The sequence below is a fragment of the Ambystoma mexicanum genome, chromosome 3p, assembly GCF_040938575.1.
Source record: "Ambystoma mexicanum isolate Mex_15411 chromosome 3p, UKY_AmexF1_1, whole genome shotgun sequence".
NCBI classification, from domain to species: Eukaryota; Metazoa; Chordata; class Amphibia; order Caudata; family Ambystomatidae; genus Ambystoma; species Ambystoma mexicanum.
The window spans coordinates 401402396-401414648 of NC_090925.1; the positions used below are offsets into that span (position 1 = coordinate 401402396).

The 12253-nt window shown below is 46.6% G+C and overlaps 1 long non-coding RNA gene across 1 annotated transcript in view; it reads right to left on the reverse strand.

Annotated features, from left to right (window-relative positions):
* Positions 1 to 348: 348 nt before the first annotated feature.
* LOC138579544 (uncharacterized) overlaps positions 349 to 12253 on the reverse strand; it is a 174503-nt gene continuing 162598 nt past the window's right edge. Inside the window, exon 3 of the long non-coding RNA XR_011304056.1 lies at positions 349 to 749. This is a non-coding gene — a long non-coding RNA (uncharacterized lncRNA). The remainder of the gene's footprint in view (positions 750 to 12253) is intronic.

A 12253-nucleotide genomic window follows, 5' to 3' on the forward strand; every position in this document is an offset into this window, starting at 1 on the left:
CGCTCCACAGCTCCTGCTCTCAGCTATCTCGCTGCCGAAATCCCCACCTAGCTAGGCAGCCAGCACCTCTCCCATCACTGCAGTGCGGCCGTGGTAGCGGCAAACAGCCGTGCAGGACCCCCCCCCCCCCCAGCAGAGTACCCAGGCAAGTGCAGGTCAAACACACGGAGGTCAGCAAACCCTTCGTCGCCAGTTGTTAACTCAAAGAATATATGCAATGTATGGAAATAAGCACACACACGACACAAGGAACCACAGGTTCTTTCTTCGAGGAAAACTTTATTTAGAGACGTATCTCTTTAAATATGCACTCCAGACCCACGTGTCCATGCACACATGGGTCTGTTCTAAAAGACACAGGCTTCCGCCTCCTAGTCCGTGACAAGCAGTACGTGTTGTGTTTAGGTGGTGGGATGTTCTTTAGTTTATAATGTTACAACTTTGGCAGTGATCTGATAACTTGGAATGCTAAGAGAGGTCACTAAAATGTGAAGGTACATCCTTTCTCAGGGGCAAGTCATGCCACTAACGTGTCATTGCATTGAATTGAATGTAAAAGAGCCTCTCAGAGCAGTAGTGTGAAGTGGCAGTTCTTATCAGGGTTCCATATGGGGCGGGATGTTTTCTGCAGACTCCCAGCACCTTAGTCTCTCCATCTCCCCTCCTCTAACACATTGCTTGGTCCCACTTTGCTCAAGCCGATTTATCCTTAGCTGACAGCAGCAGCACCAGTGACAAAATACAGACACCTTGAAGTAGGGGTAAAGGTGGGGGGTAAAGGGGAAGGGAACAAAAACACCGATGAATCACTAAGTGCATAATACAATCTGGGCTTGGTGCTCATTTACATTTTCACAACACTCACCTTTACATGAAAGAGTTATCACAATGGAACACATATACTAATTCGGACAGCTTAAAGATTTGGATATGAGGGTTAAATGGTCGACATTTTACACTGTACTAGGACATGGTCCTTTTCTGCAGACAATTCATTTGCCACACAGTGTGAGTCCTGCTAAATTTGAGATGAGATGGAGCTGACAGGAGAAGCCGGGCCTCAGGGTAAGAATGTCTGCTCATAGGGCTGTGCCCAGTTTAGAATGCCAACTTAGAGAAAGATTTAGATCGCCTGGAGTTGTAATATACGGTACACCCTTTCCAGCTCGGTACAAGAAGCAAGGAGCGAAAACCAATAATAAAGGATTTTTGCTTTCACTTCCATGTCTCAATGGACTTGAGAGGATGTCATATATTAACACAATATATCATTATGAATCAATAATGCCTTGCTAATTGAGGGGGAGTTGCTTGCACAGAGCACATTTCATGTGGAGTATTTGCCCACCATACAGGACACGTGCCACACTATGGTGCTTAGAAAGTGAGGTTAGGTACTGATCAGGTGGGCATGACCCATAGCCCTTCTCCTATTACAAAATGCAGACAACACCTAGAATTATTCAAAGCAGGTTTTCAATATCCAGGTACATAATTTTTAGAAAACTAACATGGACTTCTCTTAGTAACTTACCGATCTCTTTTTTAGCCAGAATATTATCTGACTAGTTATTATTTATTAGCGTACCTGGCCACAATTTGTGTGAAAAGATGCATTGCATAAGAGTTTCTAACATAGCATAGCACACCGTGTCCCAAATCCATGTCAATGTCTTTTCCTGTTGACATGCCTTTTCTTTATGATATGATATATGATGTGGCATTTATAACATGCCAATACACGCATACACAAGTGTTTCAAGGCGCGACGAGGCAAGGGAGGGGGAACAGGGAAGACAGACATCGATCTTACTAGGCCAGGTGTCATTCAGATCGCGCAAGTGCATCGGAAGTGGGAAAGGGGAAAAGTGCAGGGGGAAAGAGGCGGGGACAATGCAGTACATGGGAAGCATAAATAACAAAGTGCAAAGGTAAAGTATAGTCAGCAAGTGTCAAGTGTAAGGGTAGAGGGTAAGTGCAGGCATCACGTGTCAAGTGCTGGTAGTGGGACTGTAGGGATACAGAGAACAGTCCCAAGTGCGAGGGTTGCCAGGAGGGCAGTGCAGGAGTCCGACTGGCGGCGGAGGGGCACTGGGCCCGAGGCCAGAGGGTGGTCAGGTAAACCAGTGCAGTTTCAGTATCAGTCAGGAAATCAGCAGGGGAGAAGAGGAGAAAAAGCAGAAGCAAAGAGAAAGGTTTTGAGGTGCTTCCGGAACCAGAGATGGTTCTCCTCAAGTTTCAGGGGATCAGGGAGGCTGTTCCAGAGGGAGGCCCCAGCTGAAGAAAGCGATCTACCACCAACTTGTTGCATGTTGAAGCGACTGACCCTCAGGGAGTTGGAGGTGGATGAGCGAAGAGCTTGTGAAGGAAGATATTTAGGAAGGGAGAGTTGAAAGTATTCAGGCCCCATGCCCCAGAAGGCCTTGTGGACATTGCAGAGGGTTTTGAACTTAATCCTTGCAGCCACTGAGTGCCAGTGCAGAGATTTCAGTCCTGGAGAGATACGATCCCTGGGTTTGAGGCCTAGGACAAGTCTTGCAGTCCAGTTCTGTATGAGTTACAGAGGGCGGAGAGTAGAAGCAGGCAGATTTAGAAAGAGGCTGTTGCAATAGTCCAGCCTAGAGAGAAACAGAGCTCTGGAGACAGTGAGCTTCTGGGGGAAGGAGAGGAAAAGAAGAATACCTCTGAGGAGGTGCAGCTGGTAGTGTGACTTCTTAGAGACATCAGAGATGTGAGGAGAGAAGGAGAGTGTGGAGTCGAAGATGACCCTGAGGTTTTTGCCTCACCGGTGGGAGCAGGGAGAGGGCCAAGAGAGGCCGGCCAGAGAGTGGCAGGAAAGGAGGGTGTGGGTGTACCGATGAGGAGAATCTCTGTCTTACTGGCATTAAGGCAGATATCATTGGTGGCACACCACTCCTGGATGACGGCCAGACAGTCAGAGATGAGAGAGGAAGAAAATGAGCTGTGAGTCATCTGCATAGCACTGGAGGTTGGAACAGAGCGCAGCAATGCGGTGGGCAAGAAGTGGCAGGTATTGGTCGAACAGTCAGGGAGAGAGGTTAGACCCCTGGGGAACACGACAGGTAGAGATAGAGATGGAGGAGAGGAAGGACCCGAATTGAACCTGAGAGGGTCAATCGGATAGAAAAGAAGTCAGCCACGCCAGGGCCTGACCGGTGATACCCAGGTTATCACGGAGATGGTCGAATAGGATGGCACGGTTGACCATGTCGAAGGCAGAAGAGAGATCAAGTAAGATGAGGACACAGGGGGTATTGGAGTCAAGGTTGGAGAGTAGGTCTTCACGGATGTTCAGGAGAGCAGTTTCCATGCTTCTGGCAATTCTGAATCCATACTGATGATCATGGAGACAACCATCGGATTCAGTGTGAGCTCAGTGCCAGATTTTAGTTATAAACGGTAGTGTTTGTCTTGACATATGAGTTTATATATGTCTTAAAGGTGCCGGGCATAGGTGGAAATATGTGGTTTGGGAATTTCACTTGTGACAGTCCAGAAGAGGGCACAGATGGTGGGGAGGTTGCGGTATGGAATCACACGCAGGGCGATATCAGAGATCAGTGCTCTGCTAATGGAGGCTAGGTGACCAGGTTCTCTTGCAAGAAATTGGCTGAGTGTGAGAGGGGGCCTTCCTCAATGTTGGGGGGTACATTAAGAGAGCTGCTGCTGGAGGCTCCCATGCACCACACTGTATACTCCTGTATCGTAACGGTGTGAACAGAGAAGTCACTCAGTCCTGGATTGACAGGTGATTTGGATCTCAACAACCCATAGATATCCCACTCAAAAGGGCGGGTGATCAAGTGTTGCCAATAGTTTTCACACCCCAGTTATGATGAAGGATTGATGGAACTATCCAAGCACTTATGGTTTTTATGTCTGAACATCCTGTATTTGTATTTTCAACATTTATTTGGGTTTATAAACCTAGCTAGTAAACAATGGGAAACAGTACAAGTCATTTCGGATTAACAGAGGTTCGTGAAGGGTGAGGTTGCATGCTATAGTAGCTTGGATATTAGGTTAGTGAAGAGGTGAGGTTACAGTCTGTTGTGGCCTGGCTATGAGGTCAATGAAGGGATGAGGTTAAAGCCTATAGTAGCTTGGCTATGAGGCTAGTGAAGGTGTGAGGTTACAGGCTATAGCAGCTTGAATGAGAGGTTAGTGAAGGGGTGCGGTTACGGGCTACAGCAGCTTGACTATGAGGTTAGTGAAGGGGTGAGGTTACAGACTGTTTTAGCTTGGCTATATCGTGCTACATATGGTGGTATGTACTTAGGAGGAGCAGGTCCTAAGTGACCCCTAAATATTCCCTAAATAGCAGGCACTTGGGGTCCATCCTGAACTTCAGGAGTAGGGGAGTGGTCCTGATTGCGACGGGGATGGTCTGCCCGTAGGCTGGGGTCTGGCAAGGGAAGGCCGTTTCCTGGTTTTCTCTTTGCACGCCAGTTTAGCCTCGCAATGGTCCTGATCCTACTTTTTAATGTGCAGACCCATCTTTCACTAACTCGTTTGAACAAACACATCTTTGATTGAAACCCTGTCCTGACCTGGATTGATTTGGTGTGAAGAATGAATATGCACGCACATCAATTAATTAATTGATTAATAGGCTAGGTTAATTGATTAATGAATAGGTTACAGCAAAAGGTTTTTATTGTAAAGACTTCAACAATCATCAATAAAATGTAAACATTGCAAACATTAATTCCCGCAATAATTGTACACACATTATTTAGCCAGACAATAAAAATGTGTTCCGCTATAGACTATAGGAACAAAACAACATGTAATCACACATTCACAATGTAACAGATGAAATAAGTGTGGCTCTTACTGAACATGACAAACTTGAAACCTGTTCCAGGCATCAGTGTTGAGAAAGTGGCAAAGAAGCGCGATTTGAATAATACAAAAACAAATAACTCATGTAAGGGAGGGAGGAGGATAGTCCTACATTTCTGACAATTCATAAAGAAATTAAATCGACCTAAAACAATACATTTTATATTGGGATACGCAGTTAGAATCCACGTAATGCGTTACTGAACATGTTTACTGGAAAGTACCAGATGAGAACAGGCACAATGAATGGATAATGGTGTCTCAGTTTCAAAAGCTGATGGATTTTTTGTTTTTTTTAGCTCATTCCTGCTGACAAAAAAATAGTTGTAAGGCCATGCAGGAAGCAGCAGAGAATACAAGTTAAGTTATACAATAAGGCTTTTTTTGGTGTAATATATTTTATTGACATGTTACAATAAAGTCAACAATACACTTCTTCTTTACATCCATCACCAACAATAACATTTATTTCAATAATCGTTAACCACCCCCTCGCCCTCTGGCTCCCTCGACAGGACTTCCTCTGGAACTGTCACACCCATTCATCAAAGCATCAGACACAGTCTTTGAAAACAAGGGTGTTGGATCGAGTATTTCTCCCCAAAAAGGACTCCACGCTCGTTTAAGATTATCAGCACTATCATGTAGCAAGGGCGTCAGGTTTTCCATTTCTCAAAATGTGCCTTCCTTCGCTAGCCCACTCTTCCTTAGATGGCAAAGCGGCCATCTTCCAGTGGGATGCCAGACACGCTCTAGACTAGTAGTAAGAAATACCCCATGCCTGGGGCTCTACTCCTAACCTCCTCTTTACTTTGCAGCCCAAACAGGACCAACACCGGGGTTCAAGCCCCTGTCCACTCCCTGCAAGTCCTTGATCCAACCCAGCACCTCTTTCCAGTATGCTTGTACCTTTCTGCATTCCCACCACATATGTCAATAGGAGGCAAGCTCGCTACAGCCCCTCCAACTGAGTGGACTTTAAGAGGGAACATTTTCGACAGTCTCCAGGGATCGTATTGCCACCTATAGAGTAGTTTGACCCTGCAGAGTTTATACTGACTAGCAATTGAGCTTCTGGGGGCAATCTTAGAAGGAGAGAACCATTCATCATTGAATATGTCACTCTTCAGGTCCCTCTCCCATTTTTGCTGTAGAGACTCCTAGAAGCCTCCCATTGTCCTAACAGTTTCCTGGTACAGTTGCGATAAAAGCCCCTTCGAGCAGGTCCACGAGTCCAGTAACTTCTCAAATGGAGTAAGGTATCTTTGCAAGTCTTGTTTCTATTTCGGCAAAATCAACAACCCTTTAAGGATTAGGTATGGAAAACAGAAAGCCTACCATCTCCCAGGTCTTCTTCCAACTGTTGGATATCTTAAAACATATCCCATTTCCACAGCTGACCCCCTCTCCAGGTCTGCTTTGAACCAGGTTTGGAAACGCAGAGGCTTCACAATGTCATACTGAATTGGGGGGCCCAGAGATGGCTCAAGTGGGAAGGCCACATGGAAAGCTGCTTTGTAGCCTTTCCCTTCCTCCACAATGCCCAGAGGCATCCCAAGAGAGGATGTTCCTGCACTCTCTCGGCAGAACCTATACCGGGGCTCAAATCCATTCCTTCACTATGGCCAGTGCCTGGAGTAAGTTCTCTAGCTATACGCACTGCTTCTCAGGTGCACGATCAATACCCGCAACTGTGCTGCCCTGTAATAACTTTCCATGTTGGGAAGACCCACCTCACCCTTCTCCTTCAAGTGGATTAGCATTCAATACCCAATCAACAGTTTCTTCCCCTGGCATAAGAAACAAAGAATCTCCCCTTTAAGTTCCGTGAAGGTGCCATTGGATAACCTTATCACCATTTGAAATAAGAACAAAATCCTGGACAGAACATTCCTCTTTATGACTAAGCCCATAGATACACATATATTTTCCTCAGCAATGGGGGGAAGTTCGCTTCATATAGATCTTATACCCATCTTTTTATGTGGACCTCCAAGTAACTGGATTTAGTTCTGAAAATTTCCAAGGCAAGTTGTTCGAGATCCTTAACTAAATCATCTCCTGTCCGTGTGAACAGAAAAAGGATTGCTTTTCCCTTGTTTATTTTGTGGCCTGCTAGCTGGCCATAAGACTTTATCTCTCTTAGAGCCTTTCGGATCGTCTGAAGGGGCTCCTCTAGGTGCAGCAACAAGTCATCTGCAAACATCTGCAATGTAAATTCCTGATCCCCTATCCAAATGCTCCTTATTTCTGGGTTCATTTGTATCTGCCTTGTGAGAGGTTCAAGGGCCAAAACGAACAGCATAGGTAATAGTGGGCATCCCTGCCTGGTCCCCCGCTCCAATCCAAACCGCACCAACTTTCTCCCATTCACAATCACCTCTGCTAGCGGAATGTCATAAAGTGATTAATTTGCTCTCCTAATGCATGGACCCAGACCCACCTGCCTTAATACCGTGAACAAGAAATGCCATCCCACCTGATCAAATGACTTTCCGCTCCTTGCCTCCCTCCTAAAAACCCCACCTGATTCCCATGATAAATCTCAATAGATTCAGATGTATTCTTGTGGCCAGGATCTTCACAAAGATTTTTGCATCCACGTTCAATAAAAATATCGGCCTGTATGTTCCACTTTCCTCAGGGTCCCCATCCTTCTTATGCATCAGGTTAATTAGTGCATGTCTAAATGGCAGTGGCATGTCCACCATCCTGTTTTCCCGATTGCATCCCCTTCATAGCATCAAGTACCTCCACCCCCATCATCAAGCCATCCATCAACTCCGATATTCCCAGGCCTAGCCTTGGGAAGGTCGTCGCCCTCAGGTAAGCCTCTCTTTCCTCCAGTGTGACAGTCCCATCCTCTCTATATAATCGTTGGTAGTACTCCGATAAACACTCCCCTACCGGTGAGTCCACTAGAGTGCCCTGCCTCTTTCTAAGCACGCTCACTCTCTTCTCCATTCTCTAATCCCCTAATTTCATTGCCAACAACTCACCCGCCTTATCCTCTTTTCATAATTTATTTGTTTTAAGAACCGAAGCTTGCGAAAAACCTTGCTTAGCGCCAACTCTCTAATTTCTCTTGTCTTCTATTGAATAACTTCCACCATGTCCCTCTCTCCATCCTTTCCCATGGTCTCCCTCCCCGCCTGACTTTCCAACTCACTCCACAACCTCCGCTCTACGAAGCCCATCTCTCTTTTCCTTCTGGAATACTCCTTTATCAGCAAATCCATTATGGTCGCTTTAGCTGCCTCCCATACAATGCTGATTTTAACACTGTGCTCATAATTATACTTAACATAGAAGGCAATCACCAGTTGCAACTCTTTTGAAAAAACTGTTCTTTCAACAAATATTCATTGCACCTCCAACTTTTAGCTCTATACCCCCTCCCCACGTCCATGTCTGACAACACCATCTTGTGACCCAGCCAGACCACTTCTCTCATATCACAGCCCAATACCCCTTTTTTTTTTCTTTCTCCATAAGGCCACCTTAGAGTGAGTATTGTACTGTATTGAATAAAAGAAGCAAGCTATTTCCTATCAATGCGTGCGTGGATCTCCACACGTCTAGGAGGGAATATTTGTCTCAGAGCCCCCAAAGGCATCGGCCTGGGCCACCTGCCTCCCCACCTAAGCGTGTGCCCGTGGAGCTCTTGTCTTGGGAGTTATCCGCAGCCAAATTCAATTCCCCATATCAGAAAAGGCATTTTGCTGCCCCTATTATCTCCTGCATAGCTGTGTCAGCAAATGCATACTGGCCCTGGATCCGAGGGTGATCCTCAGCCGATTCAGCCTTCCTACCATCAACAGAAGTCTCCCCTCACATTTCTTAATCATCCTTAAAACTTTGAGCCGTAGTGATCTCCTCATCAGCATATCCACAGCCCCCCTCTATTGAAGTGCAGAAGCCCAGAATTACAGGCCTATCCTTTTCCCAGAATCCTCCTTTTCTTCACTCTCTTCAGTCTAGTTTATTGTAGGAAAAAGACATCCAAGTTATTCCACTCAAAATCTCTGCCCAGCAAGGACCTTTTCGTAGGGGAATTAAATCCCTTAACATTGAGTGTTTCCACCTTTAACGCCCCATTGTTTTCCCCCTCACGCTATCCAGCATCTAGTGGCATTAGACTTTTCGCCGACTCCTAGATCACCTGCACTCCTCCAGCCCCATGATGCCACCCAATTGTTTTTGATGATTTCCAATCATACCAAGGTATTTCCCTCCACTCTTCCCTCTCCCCTTCCAACCACTCAACATAGCTCCAACACAGAATTCCCCAAATGCATTAGCAAACTAACAAGAGACCCGCGTCAACATGGGCCGCAAAAGGAACCTCCCCTTGCCACACCACTCAATCCCCCCTGAGCAGTACTCTCAATTCTCCCTACAATTCAATGTCGACAGCTATACCCCCAGTCCCTCTCCCAACCCCCGTGGCCATTAATGGAGCCCCTTCTGAGCCCTCCAATGTCCTTTTCGTAGGTTGCAGACCACTCCAGTGCATTGGCAGAGGCGTATTCATCCTCTGAAATGAACGGGCTCCAGGTATCTTCTTCCTCTGTCCCAGGGAAGTGCCCTCCCCCCTATCACTAATTGGTGCTCTGCTCCCTGTCAGCGCTCTCCCCCGTATCATTGGCTGTCACCGCCTGAAATTCCGGGTCCACCTCTGCTGTATTAGTTATTCAGTAGTCTTCTCCATGAAATTCCAAAATAAATTGAAAAGGAAATCCCCATCTGTACCTCATTCCTTTCGCAGTAAGCCATGACGTGAGCTGCTTACACCCTCTCCTTTTGACCAGCATCAGTCCCGACAGGTCCTGATACATTTTGACCATGGACCCCTCACATTGCACCTCTCCCAGATTCCTGGCCCACAGCGGTACTTCTGATGTCTGCTTGTAGCTCGTGCATTTCACCACCACAGTTCTTGGCTCCATGGTGCCACCACCACCTCTGTGATCTCTTTCAATACTGATCCCCTTCCCTCATTCGTCCTTGAAGAGTAGATTGACAATGTCCATCAACTTCCTTTCCACACCTGCCAGTGTGTTCCCACCTCTGTCACTTTCAGATCAATGACCCTGAGGTTATTTTGGCATTCCCTGTTCTCCAGGTCATCCAGCTCGAGCTCCAAGTCTGTCTCCCTGGATTCCAGATCCACCAATCTCGCATCCATCTTCACCTCCAGTAGGTCACCTGACAGTTGGTTGTTCTCAAGCCCTTCCAACTGCTCCTCAATCTTGTCAACCCTGCCTCTCAGTTTCGGGCAGAGGCCTGAATATCTGACTGGAGAGTCTTCATTTTGTGCAAAATATTCAAAATTTCGCTCCTTCGTTGCACTCTTCACACTTTACACATCCTCTTCTTTCCTGGATCTCTGTTCATCCAGGGCTGGCAACAGGCTCTCCTGCCTCCGGACTCTCTCCAAGGCCTCCATGCTTTTTTCCATACTGGCTGGGTCCATGCCATCCAGACACACACCCCAGGGCCCCTCCCACACTGCCACTGTGGTCCCCACAGTGGCCACCTCTGTCAACCCGGGGGGTGCAGCGGCCGGTGGTTGCCTCTAGCGGTGCCTGCAGATGCCTCTTCACATGCACCCGTGACTCCTCTCCAAACCTTGTGCTGCGGTCTCAGGCTGAGCCTGGCAGCAGCATCCCGGATCCTAACCAACCAGGTAGCTGTCCAGATTTCGGGGATGATTTACTCGCCACTGATCGATCCATCCACTGCCAAGGCCCAACATGGGGAGGAAGGCTGACACCGGAGGCATCGATCATGCAGCCATTTTGGTCCGCACCTTCTGTCATTTTTTGTCAAACAAAATGGAATACATAATTTTACTTACAACTTACAACAAGTGATTTCATAAAGCTAGATATGTTCCTGAGATTACTAGAGAGGTTTTTATGGAGTTTGGCAACCAATTCCTGCTGCTATGTTGTTATGACTGTGAAATTGAAATCAAACTCGTGTTGGCAGGACCTGGTAATGTCTCCTCTAGGAGGATAGCTGCAGTGCTGCTCAATCTAAGTCTCTAAATTAAGAACAAACATAGCAGCAATAATACCATTAAAATGCTAGAAGTACCAGGTGTCGTACCTCCTATTTGCTTTGGGCTGAATGTTCTGAGACAAGCACAGGATGCTGCAGAGGAATTCGGAGTAATACATTTGCAGTGTCATGAGTATCTGCTTGGTGAGTGCCACAAGCATTTACTGGGTGACCATGGCATGATTATTTGATGGTTGACTGGAACTGAACGCCACACCCCATGGTTCCAGTGCAGTCCCTAGTTTGCCTGCATTACTTGGATAGGGTGACCAGATTTCCAAAACGAAAAACCGGGATGACCAACAACATAAAAGAGGGACTATCATATTGCAGCTCACCAATTACCACCCCTCCCCAACACACCCCCACAATCACCACCCAACCCTATTTCAAGCACTTCTGCTATCTATAAAATGTATATGATCTCATGTGTACAGTTTTGTCTGAGAATCTTGGCATGTTAATTCAAACCAAGCGTTAGCTCTGATTGATATTACATGGCTTGCTGTACAACGATTTCAGTAACTGTTGTGACTTGTACCTGAAAGGTTGGGGGTTTGAGACTTCCACATTCTGTAAGCATTGTGATAATTACGATTTTAATTGCCGCAGTCACCCAACCATTCAAACCCCGGACGGGGTTTCTAAAATGAAAAAAACGCCCGGTACCCCGGGACGGAAGGTGATTTCCCCAAACTGTCCCGAGAAAACCGGGACGTCTGGTCACCCTATACTTGAACCAATGGTAGTTACGCTCCTGGTTTCATGGAACTATTAACATGACAATTCCTGAAAGCCGGCTGCTTGTGTGTGTGAAGGAATCTATGCACAAAAGGTTCCTGGTCATTGTAGTCATTGCTAGGTTGAATCTTGTCCATGTAACATGAACTGAAGAGTCACAAAGTGCATTGATGTAGCAGCCCATGTATGCAATGATGGGAATGGGGGGGTGAATATGGACACTTTGAAGGAAGAAGTGTTGGTCGTTTAGGACATGGTGAAATAAAAGCAGTGAATGAGCTTTGGTAGGATCACAGTGATGGTAGAATCTGAGTTCAGAGTGTGGACTAGGCAGTGATGCGGAGCAGGATGAGAAGAAATCTAAGGAGGGGTCTAATGGATATGATATGGCCTACAGACAAGTGTTTCAAGGTGCGACGAGGAAACAGAGGAGGACAGAGACAACGATCCTATTAGGCAAAGTGACATTGAGATTGCGCAATCAGAAGCAGTGAGTTGGAGGGTATTCTGAGGAATACCGCAAAGGGGGGAAAGAGGCGATCAGAGATTGTGATAGTGAGAATGCTGGAGACAGCCAGAC